The sequence below is a fragment of the Myotis brandtii genome, unplaced genomic scaffold (genome assembly GCF_000412655.1).
Source record: "Myotis brandtii unplaced genomic scaffold, ASM41265v1 scaffold53, whole genome shotgun sequence".
In the NCBI taxonomy this organism is placed as follows: Eukaryota; Metazoa; Chordata; class Mammalia; order Chiroptera; family Vespertilionidae; genus Myotis; species Myotis brandtii.
Genome location: NW_005369942.1, coordinates 8,498,739 through 8,517,021, shown reverse-complemented (window position 1 = coordinate 8,517,021; position 18,283 = coordinate 8,498,739).

Here is an 18,283-nt window from a genome sequence, read left to right as displayed (position 1 = left end):
ATAGAAAAAGTTTTCCATTTCTTGTCCTATGGAATGTTTTCCACCCCTTTTACTACCTTTCACCATTTCTGATCATTGTTAAAGTTTTTCATTCTGTTTAAAATGTTCTTATCCTTTATTAGTAATAACTACTTAAGCAATCTCACCAAAATAGAAAAGAGAGCACTGTACATTGTCTTTCTGTCATTTTCTACTATTCTCAGGACCAGTGATTACACAGTATCTGTCTTTTATTAAACACTAGAGGCCCGATGCATGAAGATTCATGCAAGAATGGGCCTTCCTTCCCCTGGCTGCTGGCACCGCCTTCGCTCCGGCCGGAGCCACCTTTCCGCCTTCCCATGCTGCCCCAAGGCCCAGAGCAGCTGGGGCAGTGTGGAATGCCTGTGTCATCACCATGGTGACGACGCAAGCGTCCCGCCCCGCCCCTGCTTGCTTGGTGCCTGTGTATACAAATTAACCTGCCATCTTTGTTGGGTTAATTTGCATACTCACTCCTGTTTGGCTGGTGGGCACTGCAAAGGTATGGTCAATTTGCATCTTTCTCTTTTATTAGTGTAGATTAGTTATATGGTAGAGCTAAGGATAGGAAATATATATATTCTTTCTAGTACTCAAACAAAAATAAAACAGCCAAAAAAAGACCTACCTCCAAGTAGTAAAGTAGTAAAAAATAATGCCTATCCAATCAGAAAAATATTTTTCTCTCTAAGATCAGTGTTATATTTTTATAGATGTAAGAATACTCTTAGATATAAATAAAAAAGAAGGTGAAGGGATCAGCCAAAGAACATATTGGCATAACCATAAACACAGATAATAGTATGGTGATGGCCAGAAGGAAGGGGGGGCAGGGGCTGGATGGAGGTGGGCAAAGGAGAGGGGGATGGAGACATATGTAATAATGTCAACAACGTCAACAACAACAACAAAATCAGATAAATTATAAAATACATGCTTAGTACATTGTCAAAGATTATCACTGGTCTTCTGGTCAGATGCTAGCTAGACCACAAAATTAAAAAAGAATTTAATAGTGCATCCTCCAAAAATTCAGAGTAAGCACAAATGATATTGAAGGCACAGAAATAACCCAGAAAGCACATATTGATATATTTCTGAAGCTAAACCCTACAGTTGGGAGCTGGTAATTACACACCTAAAATACCCTGTTAGGTCTGGTCTGGTCCAGATTGATCCAGAGAAGACAAACTTCTTCTAGAGCAAATGCTTCAAATCCACAGATAAGAAAATACTTTAGATTCATATAGACTTTGATTCAAATATTAGCTCTGAGAGTTCATCTATGATTAATTAACCACCTTAGAGTTTCCCCAACTGAAAATAATTTCTGTTTTTCATTGTTCTTGTGAGCATCACATATAACATGTAAGCATGTGGTCCAAAGGCTTACAAAAACTAGACACAATTGAAGAGAGTAAGAACTCTAGCTTTTTTTTTTCTAGCCTAGTGATACAAGGTTTATTTTCTTGTTTTATCTATAAAAATTAAGAAATGGAATAATTATTATAAATATCTCTAAGAACAAATTTACCAGAATTCAGTTAACTTTTAGACCTTAATATAATTCCCGCTGTTTCACTTCAGTCTTCTGTAAAATACAGAACAGTTTATCAGATTGGTTGCTGTGATTGTCCTGAACTCTGTCCTCTGATCCTTCATGCCTGCAAGTTACCATATGACACTGCAATCTCTCTTCAGATGTTCTGTTTGCATTATGGCTGCCCTGTGTTGCATCTATTAACAACCTGATCTCAGGCTAAAAGCCACAATAAAAAAACAAAACAAATAACAATGTTGACACCTCTCAAGAGCCTTCTTGTGCCTTCATATAATTATATTTTTCTGTTTTGTTTTCGTAACTTGTCTAGAGTTTCTTGCTATCATCTACAGGAGGTTGGGTCTGATAGGATTTTACTCAGCGGGCATGTAAACTGAACTCCATGCAGGTACAGGGAATCTGAAAGGTACTGAGATTGTTTGAAGAAACTCATTAATGTTGTCTGACAAGAAGCATTAAAATCACTGATGCATCTGGTGAGAACAGAACATTTACTAGTACATCTCTCCTCAAATTTCAAATGAAAAATACAAAGGTAAATGAAATGCATGTTGGCAAAGGTAAAAATTACCTTCTTAACATCTTAACTTAATTACTGATGTTATTATGAACTAATTTTTTAATGAACTTCTTGGAAAATATCAGAGTTGTGTGTTAAAAAGCTGCATGTTACATCATCGTCTAGGATTTTTATTTTTCTTTATACAATGTGCTATGTATTTTGGAATGTTAGCAAATATTAGCATGACTCTCCTCTTTGACTATAGTGAACATTATTTGGAAGTCTTTGATACCAGAAATTAAAATACTGCAAAATCCTTAGCCAGTTAACAGATCATTAAGTTTTTTGCTTGTTGTTATTCTCATTTTAGCTGCTTTTATTTTTATATCTAGTCCATAGTTTGCAGTTAAGTGTTTTATTTTAACTCCTTTTTAAAAGGTGAAACAGTTCAGTACACCGATGCTTATGGATAAGCAGTTATGTGTTTATTATTTTAGGTCCCCTCTGTTAGCACTCCAGACTATTATGGTCAGATTTAGAACCAGACATAAAAATAATTTGCCATTTGTAAGAAATTTAGCAATTTTATGGGTAAAATAACATAAAAATCTTAAAGAAAATATTGTAACAAAATACTTCCAGAACATTCTGTTAATAATATAGGCTATCAAAAACATAAAACTTAAATAATTTGGAGGCATGCCAAAATATAGACTCTCACATTATATTTTGTGAATATTAGGCACCTGCTTGTTCAACTAACACTAACTAAGAGCCTGTGAGTTTCATTAGATCCTTTTAAATATCTTTGGTGTAGCTGAGTAATTATACATACATATGCTTAGGACTATATGGGCTCCTAGTCTCTCTACAAAAATTTTCTTTAATTTTATTACATTAATTGACCCTATATTTTACATTTTTTGTGTGGTTAAATTGAACCAATTAAGGACTACACTGATGAGGTATACTTCTTTCCTGAATCTTGACAGAGGTTGATGATTTATTGATTGTGGGAGTAAATATCAACATTTAATCTTTTTTCATTTGTCTGTTACAGAGTTTTAAATATATATACCATTTGTCTTTAGTAATGCAGTAGCAATTAAGTTTTGCCAAGACAGTACTAACTCATAATTAGCAATCCTATCAAGAAATTTCTAATTATATAAAAATTGTCTGCTAGAACGCTATTCCTAATTCTTACATAAACATTAGTTTTGTGTAATAAGAAATTATTTCTGGCATTGGTCTTTCAAAATGGAAGCATAGTTAATAATTTCATTTGACATTGTCATCTTCATTTAAGATTAACAGTTCAAAGATACTTTCACTTTTTTATTTTAAAGAATCATATTTATAGATAGCAATATCTTAATAATCTTCGCAATATTATAAATACATTTCAGAAATCTTAGTGACATTCTTAGAAAAATATTCCCAGATTTCTGGTTTGGGTTGGTGGGTTATTATTTTGGTTTGTTTAGCATAGGAAGAATTTCAGCAATACAATTACTTGCCATATTAGGAAATTAGTGTAGCTTTTTAAGCCTTTGCTATTTTGCAATCTAAAAAAAGAGGAAAAGGAAAAATTTATATGAAATTAGGAAAATATAACTACAATAATCTTTAATAATCTTTAATTAATAATCTTTAATAATAACACTTTACAAATTTTCAATGTTCAAAATGAATTAATATGTTGACATGACATGTATTTGATGTTAACAATTAGGTTATTATAGACTCTTACATCCCTAGTAAAGGTAAAAACAGTGGTAGTGTACACAATTGTTTTGGGTACATGAGCCCTGATTCATGAGAATAGCATAATCATTTCAGCTTCAACTATTTCTCAACACTGGGGATGTGGTCTAAAATCTGCCTTGTAATGTCCAGTTATTACCTCAGGATCCTCAGGATCATGTAGTTCTGCTTGCTCAAATATATTTTTAGCTACAGTCTCCAAGGACACAGCCTATCAGAGGACAGGGTTAGAAAACTGGAAGGAAACGGCATTAGAGCATGGCAACACCAAAGAAAAAAATAATGGGAAAAGTCAGGGCCCTGGAGACAAGCGGGATGGAAGGATTTGAAGTACCACATTGGATATGCCTTATACATTGTTCATTCATAGTAACCTCACAGCCAAAGCTGTGTATTTCTCAACCACTTAATATCCCATATTCCAAATATGTGGGGTCTATGCATTATTTGTTTATATATGTAACTAAACATGTCTTTGGCAGAATAAATTGTACAAAGATGTAATTATACTGATCATAGATAGATATGAAAATATAATTGTTTACCATCACAATGTCCTATAAACTCCACAATTATATGAATATCATAAATGGCAGTAATTGGACTTTGTACTTGATGAGATTTATACCAACTTCTAAGGCCAATTTGGCCATGCTTTAACTAGCTCCTACTTGATTCAATAAGCTTTACTTTCAAACACTGGTGTATTAGTATAAAAATAAACTTTCTATTTAGCAGTATATACTTAAACCTACTATTTTGCTTAATTCATGAATATTTTGGCTTAAAATTAGGGGGATTATACACAAAATTTTGAAGAATTTGGGGAAGTCTCTACAGAAAAATTCTAAATTGATTCCAGATTGTGTTGATTGGCCTTCTTAGCTCTGTAAATGGTAGCCAAGGAGTATTTGAGTAAGACATTTCCTTTAGTTGAGCACAGTGGATAATTCCAAGCAAACGATTTGATCAAAAGTTTCTGCTAGAAAGATCAATCCTTTAACCAGACATTACCACCTACAACCACATGCAACAAGTTCATCTTTGCCAAAAGGATGTTTACAGTAACTGTGGCATAAGTTACATGTACTATTCTGAAACAATGGGCTTGTTTAAAACCATAAATCTCAGTGAAACAAATCAAACAAAGTGTTTCGGAGATATGTAGACATAGCTATAGACATAGCCAAAGAATGAGGTCAATATGTGGTTACATTGCCTTCATGATAAAATATTTAATGTTGCTCTACACCATCTACTTCAAAGGAATATAAACTCATGGTTTACTCTAGTTATTAAAACAAACAGTAAATTAGGTTCTAGTTGTTTCTTATCTCCTAATCTAATTTCCAAAACAAGTTTGAATTTCTTCATTTCTATGGTTTAAAAGTAATTTATCTCTGGGGAGCTATAGCTAGAAATGTCTGAATCAAAACAAAAGCCTGTGTGGATATGAAACAAAAAAGAAAGAAAAAAGTGAGTACCATGCTGATGACTGTTTTCTGTATAATGTCTTCAGATATGGACATAATGCTAATGTTTCTGAAAACAAAATCTAAATACAACTGAATCCTCAATGTCATCCTTTAAAAAAAACTATTTAGAAAGTACTGTTTTGTCCAAATTAAGAGGTCTGAGCCAGAGAACACTTTGTTCAAGAGGGAATTGTTTCTATTGATATAGAAAATACTTTGGTTTCCTTAGATTATTTTCCATTAAACAATCAGAATTTTTTTTTAAAAGTTTGCCACATTTCTCCTTGTTAGACTCCAGAGCCATAGATAAGAAAAAAGTTTCCATGCTCTTTTCCAATAATTTTTCTTGGAGAAGAATGATAAATGCACAATTTTATCCACAGAATTTCTGTCTGACCATTGAAAAGTTAGTTTTAAAACTCTACTTCTCAAAGACATATCAATGTTTGTATCTGTGGACAAATTTTTACATGTTCTTGATAATAACTAATCTCCAATATATGGATATTTCTCTAGACACACCAGTCATAATCAACATCATCATTTTCAATAATGAAATATTTAATAATTTAAATTTAAATATTAATGTAATGACTGATTCCTAACAGATGTGAAGTGGTTTTTAAATATTATTTGATTTGAGGTCATATCTCATTAAGTTATGATTTCATATTTGATGATTAGTGGTGTTGAATACCTTTTTATGTACATGTTGATCATTTGTATGTCTTTGGGGAAATATCTATTCAAGGTCTTAGCCTATTTTGTAACTGGGTTATTTCTTTTTTGGCTACTGATTTGTAGAAGCTCCTTATGTTTTGGATATTAACTCCATTAAAAATATATGGTTTGTAGATATTTTCTCCCAGTCCAGAAATTGTTATTACATTCTGTTGATTGTTTCCTTTGTTTTGCAGAAGCTTTTTAGTTTTAAGTAATAACATCTGTCTATTTTTGCTTTTGTTGCCTGTGCTTTTGGTGTCATATTTAAGAAAGCATTGCTGAGGCCAATGTCAAGAAGTTTTCCCCCTATGTTTTCTTATAGGAGTTTTACAGTTTAATGTCTTATGTTTAGTCCTTAACCCATTTTGAGTTGATTTTTGTATATGGTGTAAGATGGGAGACTAGTTTCATTCTTTTCCATATGGCTATCTAGTTTTCCCAGTACCGTTTGTTGAAGAAACTCTTATTGCCTCATGTGCATTCTTTCACCTTTGTTGAAATCAGTTGATGCTTTATGTGTGAGTTTATTTCTGGTTTATTTCATTTGGTCTAAATGACTGTCTTTATGCCAGTGTCATAGTGTTTTAATTACTGTAGTTTTGTAATGCTTTTTGAAAATAAGAAATTTCCATGAAATTTTTATTTTAGTTTAACAAATTTATCCATGGATCACCTTGGTCTTGGACTTCCCAATCTCCAGAACTCTCAGAAATAAGTGTCTGTTGTTTACAAACTTCTCGGTCTTTGGTAGTTTGTTACAGCACCTCAAACTGATTAAGACAAATACTATCTATGTGATTTTGGACAAATTAATTAAACTTTCTCAGCCTCCTTTCCACCATCTTTAAAAAGGAATAATAATAATCTTCATTTATGAAATTGAATTATAAATTAATATTTATAAATCTTAGTCATTCTTTTTATTTCATGGTCAGTCTACTTCTTCCCAGAAGCCTTCCTTGATTACCTAAGCTTACATTGGTTTCCCTTTTATTGGCAGTAATATGTACTTATAGCAAATATATAGCACCTGGTATTTTACTAGTAATTCAACTCATTAGATTGATATAGCATTGCTAATGAAGGCAGACACCTTTTAAGTTATAGATTGCATATCACATGTGTATTTTTTGGCTTACTGTATAAAAGGTCTGGGCATTTAGTTACTTTTCTTAAATAAAATCAAATAACTAAAACTCTGTTAAGGTTAAATTTACACTGGAAAAGTCACTGAGTCTTCATCAGAAAGTTATACAGCAGGGTAAAATGATGATGAGTAAAACTATTTATATTTTTCAGTTTAGTGCAGTGACATTTATGGAAAATCTAATCCTTTTCACTCTTCTGTTTTTTAAGTCAATAAATGTAGAGTGGTATGAGTAAATCATGTAGTATGAAAAATGAAGTATTGTTGGTTTATTATCAATCATTGAGCCAATTCTTTGACTTTAATATTTCTATTTGGATTTTATGAAAAATATAAAAACAAATTGTATGTATCAGAATAAAGAATGTAGTTTTCATGAATACTAATAAAACTTATCTAGGATTATCATGTCATCAAGTAGAAAATAACCTTCTAATGTATATACTTATTATTCATATGTGATGTCCAATGCCCTATAAGATAGCAGTTGTCTCTCATTAGATCATTACCTTACAACGTATTGTTACATAAAGAAAATGACTATTTCTATCATTTCAAAGGGCATCAGAATCACATACATTGGCTTTGTTCTTAAATTAGATATAAATCATTTAGTAATGCTATGGAATAAATGTGTACTTAAATTGAAAATAGAAATAAGAAACTTTTATTAAACTGCAGAAAAATTGTTTCATTCTCTGGAAGTTTTTAAAAAAACTATATATAAATGTTTAAACCACAATCAACCATGGTCAATATCACATTGAGTTCTGATTTGTGTGTAAGATCTAATGCTTACCATTTGTGGCTTAGCTTCCCTGCCTGTGGTCTTCCTGCAGGGAAAAAGGTGATCTAGATCTAAATATAATAACTATGTTTATAGTTAATATCCATATATTGCTCAGGTCATGAATGAAAATATGTCACCAAACGTTGGCCTTAATAATATTTCAAGGTCCTATTATGAAGCCCCAACCATTAACATCTTAATCTCTTGCCAAGTCAATATAGTGGACTATTTTTTGATCACACAGAAATGACATTTAAGTGCCAGAAATAAAGTTTCTGGGAAACACATTTTCATCTGGAGAAAATGACTATTAAGTAAGATTTAGGACTTTTACCATGTGAAAATAAGTTTTACAGTAAGTGACAGACATAAAATTGTATATTGGAGATGTTTCATTCAGGCCATAGGCAACTATGGATAGCAACAAGAATTTAAAACATTTGCACCTTACAAAACTTTATGGTCCAATTAAGACACGTTTAAAAATCCTTAGTGTTATTGAGAGTCATCTAACTGTGAGCTGACAAATCATTTACACAAAAGCTCTGGAGAAAATGCATTGCTGGGATAACCAGATTCTGCTTTATGGGGGAAAAGAATGCCCATAATCCTGGTGACCTAATTTAAAATGTTGCATATGGCATGCCAGCTTTCCAAAACAGATAAATCATCAATTCTAAAAGAGGAAAGAAACAGCAATATATTAATAGCATAGCTTGCCATTATGATAATTAAAGGTCATATAATGTTTGTTAAAAAACCATTTCCCCATCATTTTCTTCTGATTTTTTGAAGATCCTAATATAGAAACATTACTGTAATGAATCCACTTCAGTGAAACAATCAAAAAATAAGTTGCACTTTAAGAGATGCTGACGTGTGACTTCTTCCTATGCAAATTGCTACAGGTGAGAGTATTCATTTTTATAGCCAATCTTTTCAAGTATGTTTAGGAGTAAAGCAAAACAACTTAGTGTAAATAGTGTTTTATAAGAAAAGAGGTAGAACAAATGCATGTAGTTTAATGGAAATAGTATCACTAATGGTTTAGATTGCCAAATAGAGTTCTTTAGTCTCCAGAACCCATGTTTACTGCCTTTTTCCGAAGTAACTTAACGGATTTTTAAAGCCATATCTTCAGTTACATTGCTCATGCTAAACAGAAAGTTTAATGTTAAGCTTCTCCTGATTCCATTCAGTGGAAAATCTCTTTTGCATAATCCCACAGCTTTTCTTTATTGGACGTATCTTGCATAAAACCTCATTGTGCAAATTTCTCTGTATTTAGAGTTGATGGAAGAATTTTAAAAGATTGATATACATGTTTTGAACGTAAGGCTTCCACCTGATTTAGGTACATCCTTTAACTTTCAACCTTTCACTGGCCTAGTATTAAATGAGGACTCCTGAAAGCAGCATTCAGGTGTGGCTGTTATAATCCTTTATCACTTGGTTTTTAAACTGATAATTTTTGTCTTTGAATTGTTATTGATTCTGCATATATGTAATGCACATATGGATAATTAAGGGTTCATATCTAATATCTTCCTATTTTGGTCAACACAACAATGCATTTAAAATATTTAAACAATATTTTATCCAGTTTCCTTTTATTGTCGTAATGAAGAAAGTGGATGAAAATGTCTATTTTATCACATCGCCAACAACAGCTTCCTTTTGGTCTCTTTCTGATCACTAACGTTTCAAATAGGATTCCTTTTGGAGATGGCGCTTCTTTTTTGACAAATAATATGTAGGTTGGCCACAAACGTTAGCTGGGATGACGGAAAGCTTCAGATCATGTTTGGAGTCCTAATAAGCTCTTATGGGATCTTAATTGTATTTTCTGTGCAGTCATGACAATGAGCAAATTTTCCACAACCTCCATGCTTTGAGGTGAGCAGAAAACTGGCTTATCTCACGAAAGTTAGCAGCCATAGCTGTGTGTGTGTGTGTGTGTGTGTGTGTGTGTGTGTGTGTTTATTTATTCCCCTTCAGCTATCTGTGATCAGTTGCTCAAAAGCTAGTTAGCATCTACTATTTTCCCACTCCACCCATTGACTCCATACTTCCTCTGTACTTGTTTAGTCTCTCCTCCCTGGTATATTTCTATTGTGGTCTGGTACCTAGGGACACTTCTGTAGTTGATACTTATGCCTAGGTTATGGTTCCAAGAAACATGTATCAGGGGACACTGGGGCTATGAGACATACTTCTGGAAAACTTTGTCCTGCCAAAGATAGATTGAGATATATGTTCCCTTTGAATTGTCCCTTTCTTGGGTCTCTTTTTCATGTATTTGACAGCTATTCTTTGTAGTTTGTGGTTTGAATTTAAAATTATTTATTTTCCTTTCATTTTCAGGAAAGAAAATGAGGTAGAAATACTGTTGCTCATCTTATTTTAAACGTAAAAATCCAGAACAATTTTAAGCAATGCAACTAAACTTTCTCCATACCTAAAGAGGAAAATCTAACTTCTGATTGTGGAAGGAAAATGTGGGTGAGTGGGAGAGGGAAGGAGGGATGAAGAAAGAAGAGAGGAAAGGAGAGAAGAGGAGAGGAGATGAGACAAGACAGAGATGTTGCGTTGTCTGGGCATATACGAATGCAGCAAAGGGGCCTAGCAGTGTTTGCCTTGTGAATTGTGTGTTTTTGCTTAATTATTATTGAGATATTGAAGCATAAATTCAAACTAAAATATGAGTCAATTTGGTCAATTACTGAAACTATGAGAATACAAAATAAGTCTTTAGATAACAATATGTAGCATGGAGCTAAAAGTTTTCCATGTATTCTGATTCCTTTAAATTATTCCTTTCAGTGACATTTGATGTGACAAATTATATAAACAAAGTAAGGCCACCGGGTTCTTTCAGAGACTGGCAGACAGAGACTCAGACCAAACTGGCATTAAATTCAAACCCACATGAAAGGTCTCCAAACCAGTGACCATGTCGAACGTTAAATAAATGGATTTTCACAACCTGAACTAACACAGATGGCACATCTGGCATCTTGAGAAGCTCCATCAGTTACACATGAGCCACTGCAAATGTTAGGCAACAAGATACATTCATTAAGGGTAACCCCGGAAATGCCCGATGGAAGCATATGGCCATTGTCTCTACTAGACACAAATTTGGGTTGAGATATATTCAAGGAATCTAAGACATTTATACAGCAGAATGCCTTAGACACACTTTTTCTGGGCACCCTGCTTTTGGTTTACTCCAAGGTTCTACTGAAATCAACACACAAAAATGTGCTTGGAAACTGCAGAAGAGACACACAAGTTGGGTGCAAGGTCATTTACATTACATTTTTTTAAAAAAATGTCTGCTTTCTTTTAAAGGATTTAACATGATATAAAGTGATTTTAGGACTTTATAAGAATCTATCAAAAGTAGAATGCAAATAAGAAACAACAAAGATAAAATGAAAATGAGTAACCGAGGAAAGATGGCGTATGCCATGATGTCCTGTACATGAACGCATAACAAATGTGGTGAAGTTAGACTCCTTAAGGAAGTCAGGGATGAAATTTTGCTTCCAGGTGAGAATACCTGAGCTGAGAGAGAGTATGAGGCCAGGGTTACAAATACCAAGGGGAAGAGTGTGAGAAATGCCCAGACTAAGACACGCGGCATTCATGGCAAGTTTCCCTTCCTTACTGAGGGCAGTAAACTTCTAGGTTACATTAGGGTCACTTGATTGAGAGATATTTCACTGTCTCTTAATGGACTTTTGCTCAAATTTGAATTTAAAGTACAGTGTTTTCCTAAACAATATTTCTAAGAAGTTTTTTCTCCAATATGCTTTGCAGTATATCTTGCCCCAGGTACTTATTAATGTTAAGAGCACCTTTTTCCATTTGCTCAGTGCTTTGTCTCTCCAAAAATTGAGATTTATATTCTGCTTGTTGAAACCTGTTAATCTGTTATTTTTGTTTAAGAGTGAAATGCCAGCTAAAGCACTGTGTTTGGCCACATGTCACTTGCCTCAGATCCCTTCTCATATTATAACGAGGCGGGGGCGAAGGGGGTTATGAGGAGACTAGTTCTAAGAAAGCCAATTACAAAAGAATCTATTACTAACTAGAAACAGACTCATTAAATGTCATTCTATAGTGACCAATAAATATTTGTTGCATGACATTTGAGTTACAGGAATAGGTTTTTCTACATTAAAGCAAGTCTGGCTGAGCCCATTCTTACCAGGGTTGGCTGGGAATTAATTCTAAGTCATAGTGGAGTAGAGAGTCTCTGTCCCTCTCTTACAAAGAAATGTGAATCTTAAGAATTTTGGGGCAATTCATCAGGACTTAAGCTGATTGTAGTTACCTTGGAATTGCTTACTTTCAAAAACACATGGTTTATTTAAAGGCACAGTTTGCTGTTCTGATCCACTTTCTTCCAGGATCTCCTCCTCAGCTCTTAAAATTCCTTTATGTAGTTTACTTTCCCTTTTCAGAAACCACCCCTCCAAATATTTGGGGCAATTATGTTCTTAAGACCCTTCCTGGGTGCAGAACACAGGTGTCCACTCCTCTTGAAGTCTGCCTGCTCTCTATACTTTGTGATTCAAGAAATATGATCATGTAGTTCTGCCCCGTTCCTTCAAGCACTCATCTTTCGTGTGGACAAACTACCTGCTATTGGGATGCCAGCTTTGGATATAACATGGGCTATTAATCTTCCCCTAGAAAAACAAAGCCCAGACCTGGAAAGCTAGGCTGAACCTAAGGTAGCATGCTTTCTTCAAATTCTACAAATGAAAACAAAAGGCAATCACTGTTCTGGTTGATTATCCTGTTGCACAATTTATCACCATCCTCTGACTACAGTAGTTGGGTTTTCTTCTTTAGTCTTCCCTCTCCTTCACTCCCTCTCCCCCGCAACACAGCATCAAGTCCTGCCAGGTGGCCTGCTAATTGTCTCTTGAATCCATCTCTCAGGGAACTATTCTAGATTAAAACATCTCATCTCTTGCCAGGACTGCTGCAAGGAATCTACCCATCTCTACTTCTGTCCTGCTCAAGTTCCTTCTTCAAGGGGGAGGATGATTTAAATACAATTCTGATTATGCCCACTCCCCCATTCCTCCCCCCTCCCCCCCACCGCACACTTGCTCAAAGGCTTTGAATTACTTCTCATTTCTCAGAATCAAGTCCAACATTTAGCCTAGGACATCCTGGAGGGTCTGGCCCTTCTCTAACACTCCAGCTAGTTTTACACCAAACTGCACCTTGTGCTGCCTTGCGATCATCTCCTCTCATCTTGCACTTGGTCCTGTGCCTGCTGAACCTCCTGCAGCCCTCCCCACAGCATCCCGCAGAGCACCCTTGCCCTGCTCCTGTCTTCTAGGAAAGCCAGTTCCACATCACCCAAGTACCTGCCACTCCTTCTTCAGACCTCAGTTCACTCAAGATTTAGCAGAAAGCTTTCCCTGACTTTTTTATTTCCACAATGAAATACTTCCTATTCTAACCACTCCTCTGCAGACTCTATTGGCATCGATCTAAACATTATTTTTAAAGTGTGGGTTGATATCTGTCTTCAGACAGACTCTAATCTCCATGAAAATGGGGCTCTGTAAGTTTTTGTTTAGATTATAGTTACACTGTAAAATATAGTTTCTGGCATTTTGTAGGTGGTGAGTCAATATTTGTTAAAGGAAATAGTGGAGCTATGTAGAGTATCGTAGCTATGTGAGTGATTATTTTCAGTAACTGTTACATATTTTTCTTTTTGTGGTGTTGGAGTGTAGTGTTTGGAGTAAGTGAAAAGAATTCACACATATGGGGGAAATCCTAAAAACTAACTATTGTTAAGACAGTCTTCGCTTAGAAAACAGAAAATAAACCTAATTCTAAAAATATTTTTATCTGTGTATTTAAAATATATATTGGTTAAAAAAATAAACAAGATATTTGTGGTTAAAAAAAGTTAATATTACTTAAGCCATTTTCCACTAAGGAAGCTAAGAAACTATATTACTTAGACTCTGAACTCCTGCACTAAATATTGAGAATAAATACACTGATGAAGAACCAGGCAATGATACTGGAAGGCAGACATCTTGAAAGAGAATCTGACCCAATTCTGACTTATTTTCACTGAAAACAACTGTGTACTAAAAACATTCAGAATCATAGTCAAGCTTGATATGCTATTCAAGTTATTCTCTGACACCCTTCACTTCATGTGGAAAGAAAAGTTGAGGACCACACAGCCAAGCCTCTGTTTTGTAAAAAGCCACTGATAAAAACCTCATTCATACCGCCATGTGCCACACCCAAGGAGGGGGGTGCTGAGGCCACTGAATGTATTCTGATATAGGAAACTGGGTGCCATTGCTGCGGGTTGATAACAGCGATAACTCCCCCTCTGTTCAGAAAGCGAGAGTAAATATGTTCAGTTTCCTGTAAGAGAGTGCACATGTGGTTGGATTCATATGGGCAGCTAAGGGTTATGGTAATACGTGGTGTAGCACACTATTTAGGTGTGCAAAGTCTAGAGTCAGACAATCTGGATTGAAATAATGGCTCTTCCTCTAAACTGCATCATCTAGAACAATCAAAGCATCGTTAACAATCCTCAGTTTCTCTCCCACAAATGGGTAACCTCGCATTCCCTATCTCATGTGGAGTTTAAACAAGGACAATAAATGTTGAGTGCTTAGCATAATGCTTGGCATAGAGTATATACTCAATAAATTGTACTTACTGTGTATTATTGATAATCATACCACCAATATAATTGGGTTAGCCTATAAGCCATTTTACAATAGCAGAATAAACCCAATTTTAAAACATGTTTCTATTGAATCTGTGAGTAGTTTTCTATACTAAAAAGATAGATTTTTATAGAAAAAAGTAAAAATAAGCAATAAAATCTTTAACTTAATATTAAACTGGCACGTCTTTAAATAGTTTACCTATAAATATTACTCATTCATATATAAAATTTCCAAAAATTTTGTTTAGAAAATTGAGTCATGTTTTTGGAAGTTATAAATATTTAGAATAGGAAATATTGAAAGGTTGACCAAAATAAAAATAACAGGAAACTATCCCTTATCAAAACTTGTTTAAAATTCTGTTGATAAAAATTCCTAGCTTGTTTGGGTCAAATTATTTTTGAATATTACAGTTTTCCACAATTTTTTTATTTTATTGTTAGTTTTTCAGTCCAACAAAAGGAAAGGATTTAAACAAAAGTTATTAATTTCATCTAATCAGAAAATGTAAGAATGAAGTTTAAAAGAAAAAAATAGTTTTATACACTCATAGGAATATATATTTTTAAAACATGTCATATTTTCAGTTATCCTCTGCCCCCCCCCTCCCCATACATTGTAAGCTCTTCAAGGGTAGGATTATGAGTATCTCAAGCAACAATACAGTGGGTCACATAAATTATGTGTTGAATGAATAAATACACAATGAATGGATAACGAGTGAATTAATAAATTAACAAGCACATGTTCTTTTCTCAACTTATTTGGTAGTTTGTATTCATTTGATCATCTTTACTGCCAATTGCTGAACCTAGTGACTCTTGGAAGATGAGGTCACACTAAAGTAGATTAAATGGGTTGGTCTGACCTCATTTAATCTGATTCTGCCTTTCTAGACAAAATTTTCTAAATGAAGCTGATGTATCAGCTCTTTAATCACATTACAAAGTAAGATTCACTGCAAAACTTTATAGTGAGGCAGCCAGGTTTAGGAACTTTAGCTCATGTTTGAGACTGATTTGTAGCTGGTCATGAAACAATCTAAAAAAATTCTTCAATATTAAAAAAAAAGCAACTTGCTGCTTCTTAAATGCTGGAAATAGTATTAGTTCTTTAAATACTATTTTTTAAATACTATTAGTTCAATAGTATTTTGTTCTTTAAAAAAAATTGCCTGACTTTTGCTTAGTACAGAAAATTTAAAAAAATAAAAATTGGAATGCCAGCTTCCTCCATTTCCATATAAGCATCAGTTAATCCAGTGATGGGGAACCTTTTGAGCTCGGCTTGTCAGCATTTTGAAAAACCCTAACTTAACTCTGGTGCCGTGTCACATATAGAAATTTTTTGATATTTGCAACCATAGTAAAACAAAGACTTATATTTTTGATATTTATTTTATATATTTAAATGCCATTTAACAAAAAAAAATCAACCAAAAAAATGAGTTCGCGTGTCACCTCTGACACGCGTGTCATAGGTTCGCCATCACTGATAATCAGTGAATACCAATCTGAGACCCTCAGTATATATATGGCTGTGGAACCTTAGGCATTCTCTATATTTTCCATAGAAATAATCTAAACAAAAAGAAAGAAAACAAATATGCAAACTCCATTTTTAACAAAACTAGAAAATATGTCTAGACTATTAATAAGGGCTGGTAAAAGCAAGTAAATTCATACAAACATCATCCTGTAGAAAAAGAAGTGGAGGAAAGCAGAGACTAATGGAGATGGTGTCAAAAGTCAAACATTTCTGAAGTTATGAGAAGCAAATATAAAACATATTTCTGAAGTTAGGAGAAGCAAAAATGAGGCAAAGGGGTGATGCTAGATAAACCCATGGATCCTCTGACTAGTTTTAGAGAAACAAAAAGTATCAAAGGTAGCAAAAAAGAAAAAGAAAAGAATTCCTACCATATATTCTCAAGAAGCAGCTTTGTGGCAGCTAAGAAAAGAGATACTAAATTAAGAAAATCAGTTACCTTGTAGTACTGCACAGACCACTCCCATGATAGAAATATATAAAAATAGCCAGTCTCAAAACACCAAAATATGCTTTGACTAGAAATTTTTTTAAAAAGCACAGCACCTAGAAGTACATGCAATAAAAAAGGAGAAGAGATGTAACCAGTTTGGCTCAGTGGATAGAGCGTCCGTCGGCTGTACACGCGGAGGGGGGGTGGTCTCCCAGCCTGGCCTGTGCCCTGTCACAGTGTGGGAGCCCCGCGATCCATTGCCACAAAGAGGTAGCCCCGCCCACCCATCCAGGGCTCCTCGATGGATTGCCCTAAAGAGGTAGGCCAGAGCCAGGGGAGGCCTGTGGCCCCCCAGGCCGGGCCCGCAGCAGAGGCCTCTCCCCGTGCCTGCAGACTCCCGGTGCAGGTGCACGGCTCTGTAAAAAATCAATAAAATATATATTAAAAAAAAGGAGAAGAAATGAGAAAAATATTATTAAACTAGTGTCCTGGTGCACAAAATTTGTGCACTTGGGGGGAGGGGTTGGTCCCCCAGCCTGGCCTGTGCCCTGTCACAGTGTGGGAGCCCCGCAATCCATTGCCCCAAAGAGGTAGCCCCACCCACCCATCCAGGGCTCCTCGATGGATTGCCCTAAAGAGGTAGGCCAGAGCCAGGGGAGGCCTGTGGCCCCCCAGGCCGGGCCCGCAGCAGAGGCCTCTCCCCGTGCCTGCAGACTCCCGGTGCAGGTGCACGGAGAGGCCTCTCTGCCATGGCCCCACCCCTGTCCCCAGCGCTGCAAGTCCCTGCCCACCAGCGCCTGTTGTGCACACAGCCTGCTGATCGGTCGTTACTGTGATGGTGTTGGCCCCGACCCCAGGCCGGGCCTGCGGCAGCAGGCGCACGGAGAGGCCTCTCTGCCATGGCCCCACCCCTGTCCCCAGTGCTGCAAATCCCTGCCCACCAGCGCCTGCTGTGCACACAGCCTGCTGATCGGTCATTACTGTGATGGTGTTCCAACCAATTTGCATACTACCCTATTATTAGTATAGATTAAGAACACTAAATAGAACAATATATAAATCTATTTAAATTATTAAATAAAAGTCTATAGGAAGAAAATTCCTAAGACAAAATGGAAAAGCTCTTGAAGTAATTGAGATATGAGGAGATAATGAAACACACCCTAGCAGAACTCAGAAAGATTGTTTTAAAATCACAGATATACAACACATTTCCTATTCTAGACCTACAATTATATTAGTGCTTTTAGAAACTAGTTATATCACAAGAACCAGCACTTTATTTCTCTCAACAACATTTAAGCATATAGCTTCAACATTACAAAAGAAAATAACACATGATCCTAAGAATTCTAATGTAATTGCTCTCTACTTGTAGAAATTAGACTCATATAGATGTTCCTATGTCAGGACTATGTGCATAGCCTCTTTGGGCATACTGTAAATTCTCAATACATCAAACAAAACCATATTAAATATAAATGTATAAAGCATACCATAAAACCAATTTAGTGAGCTTTATTTATAAAATGTTAGGGATTTATAGAACCACTCATTTCTTTTAATGAGTTGGAAG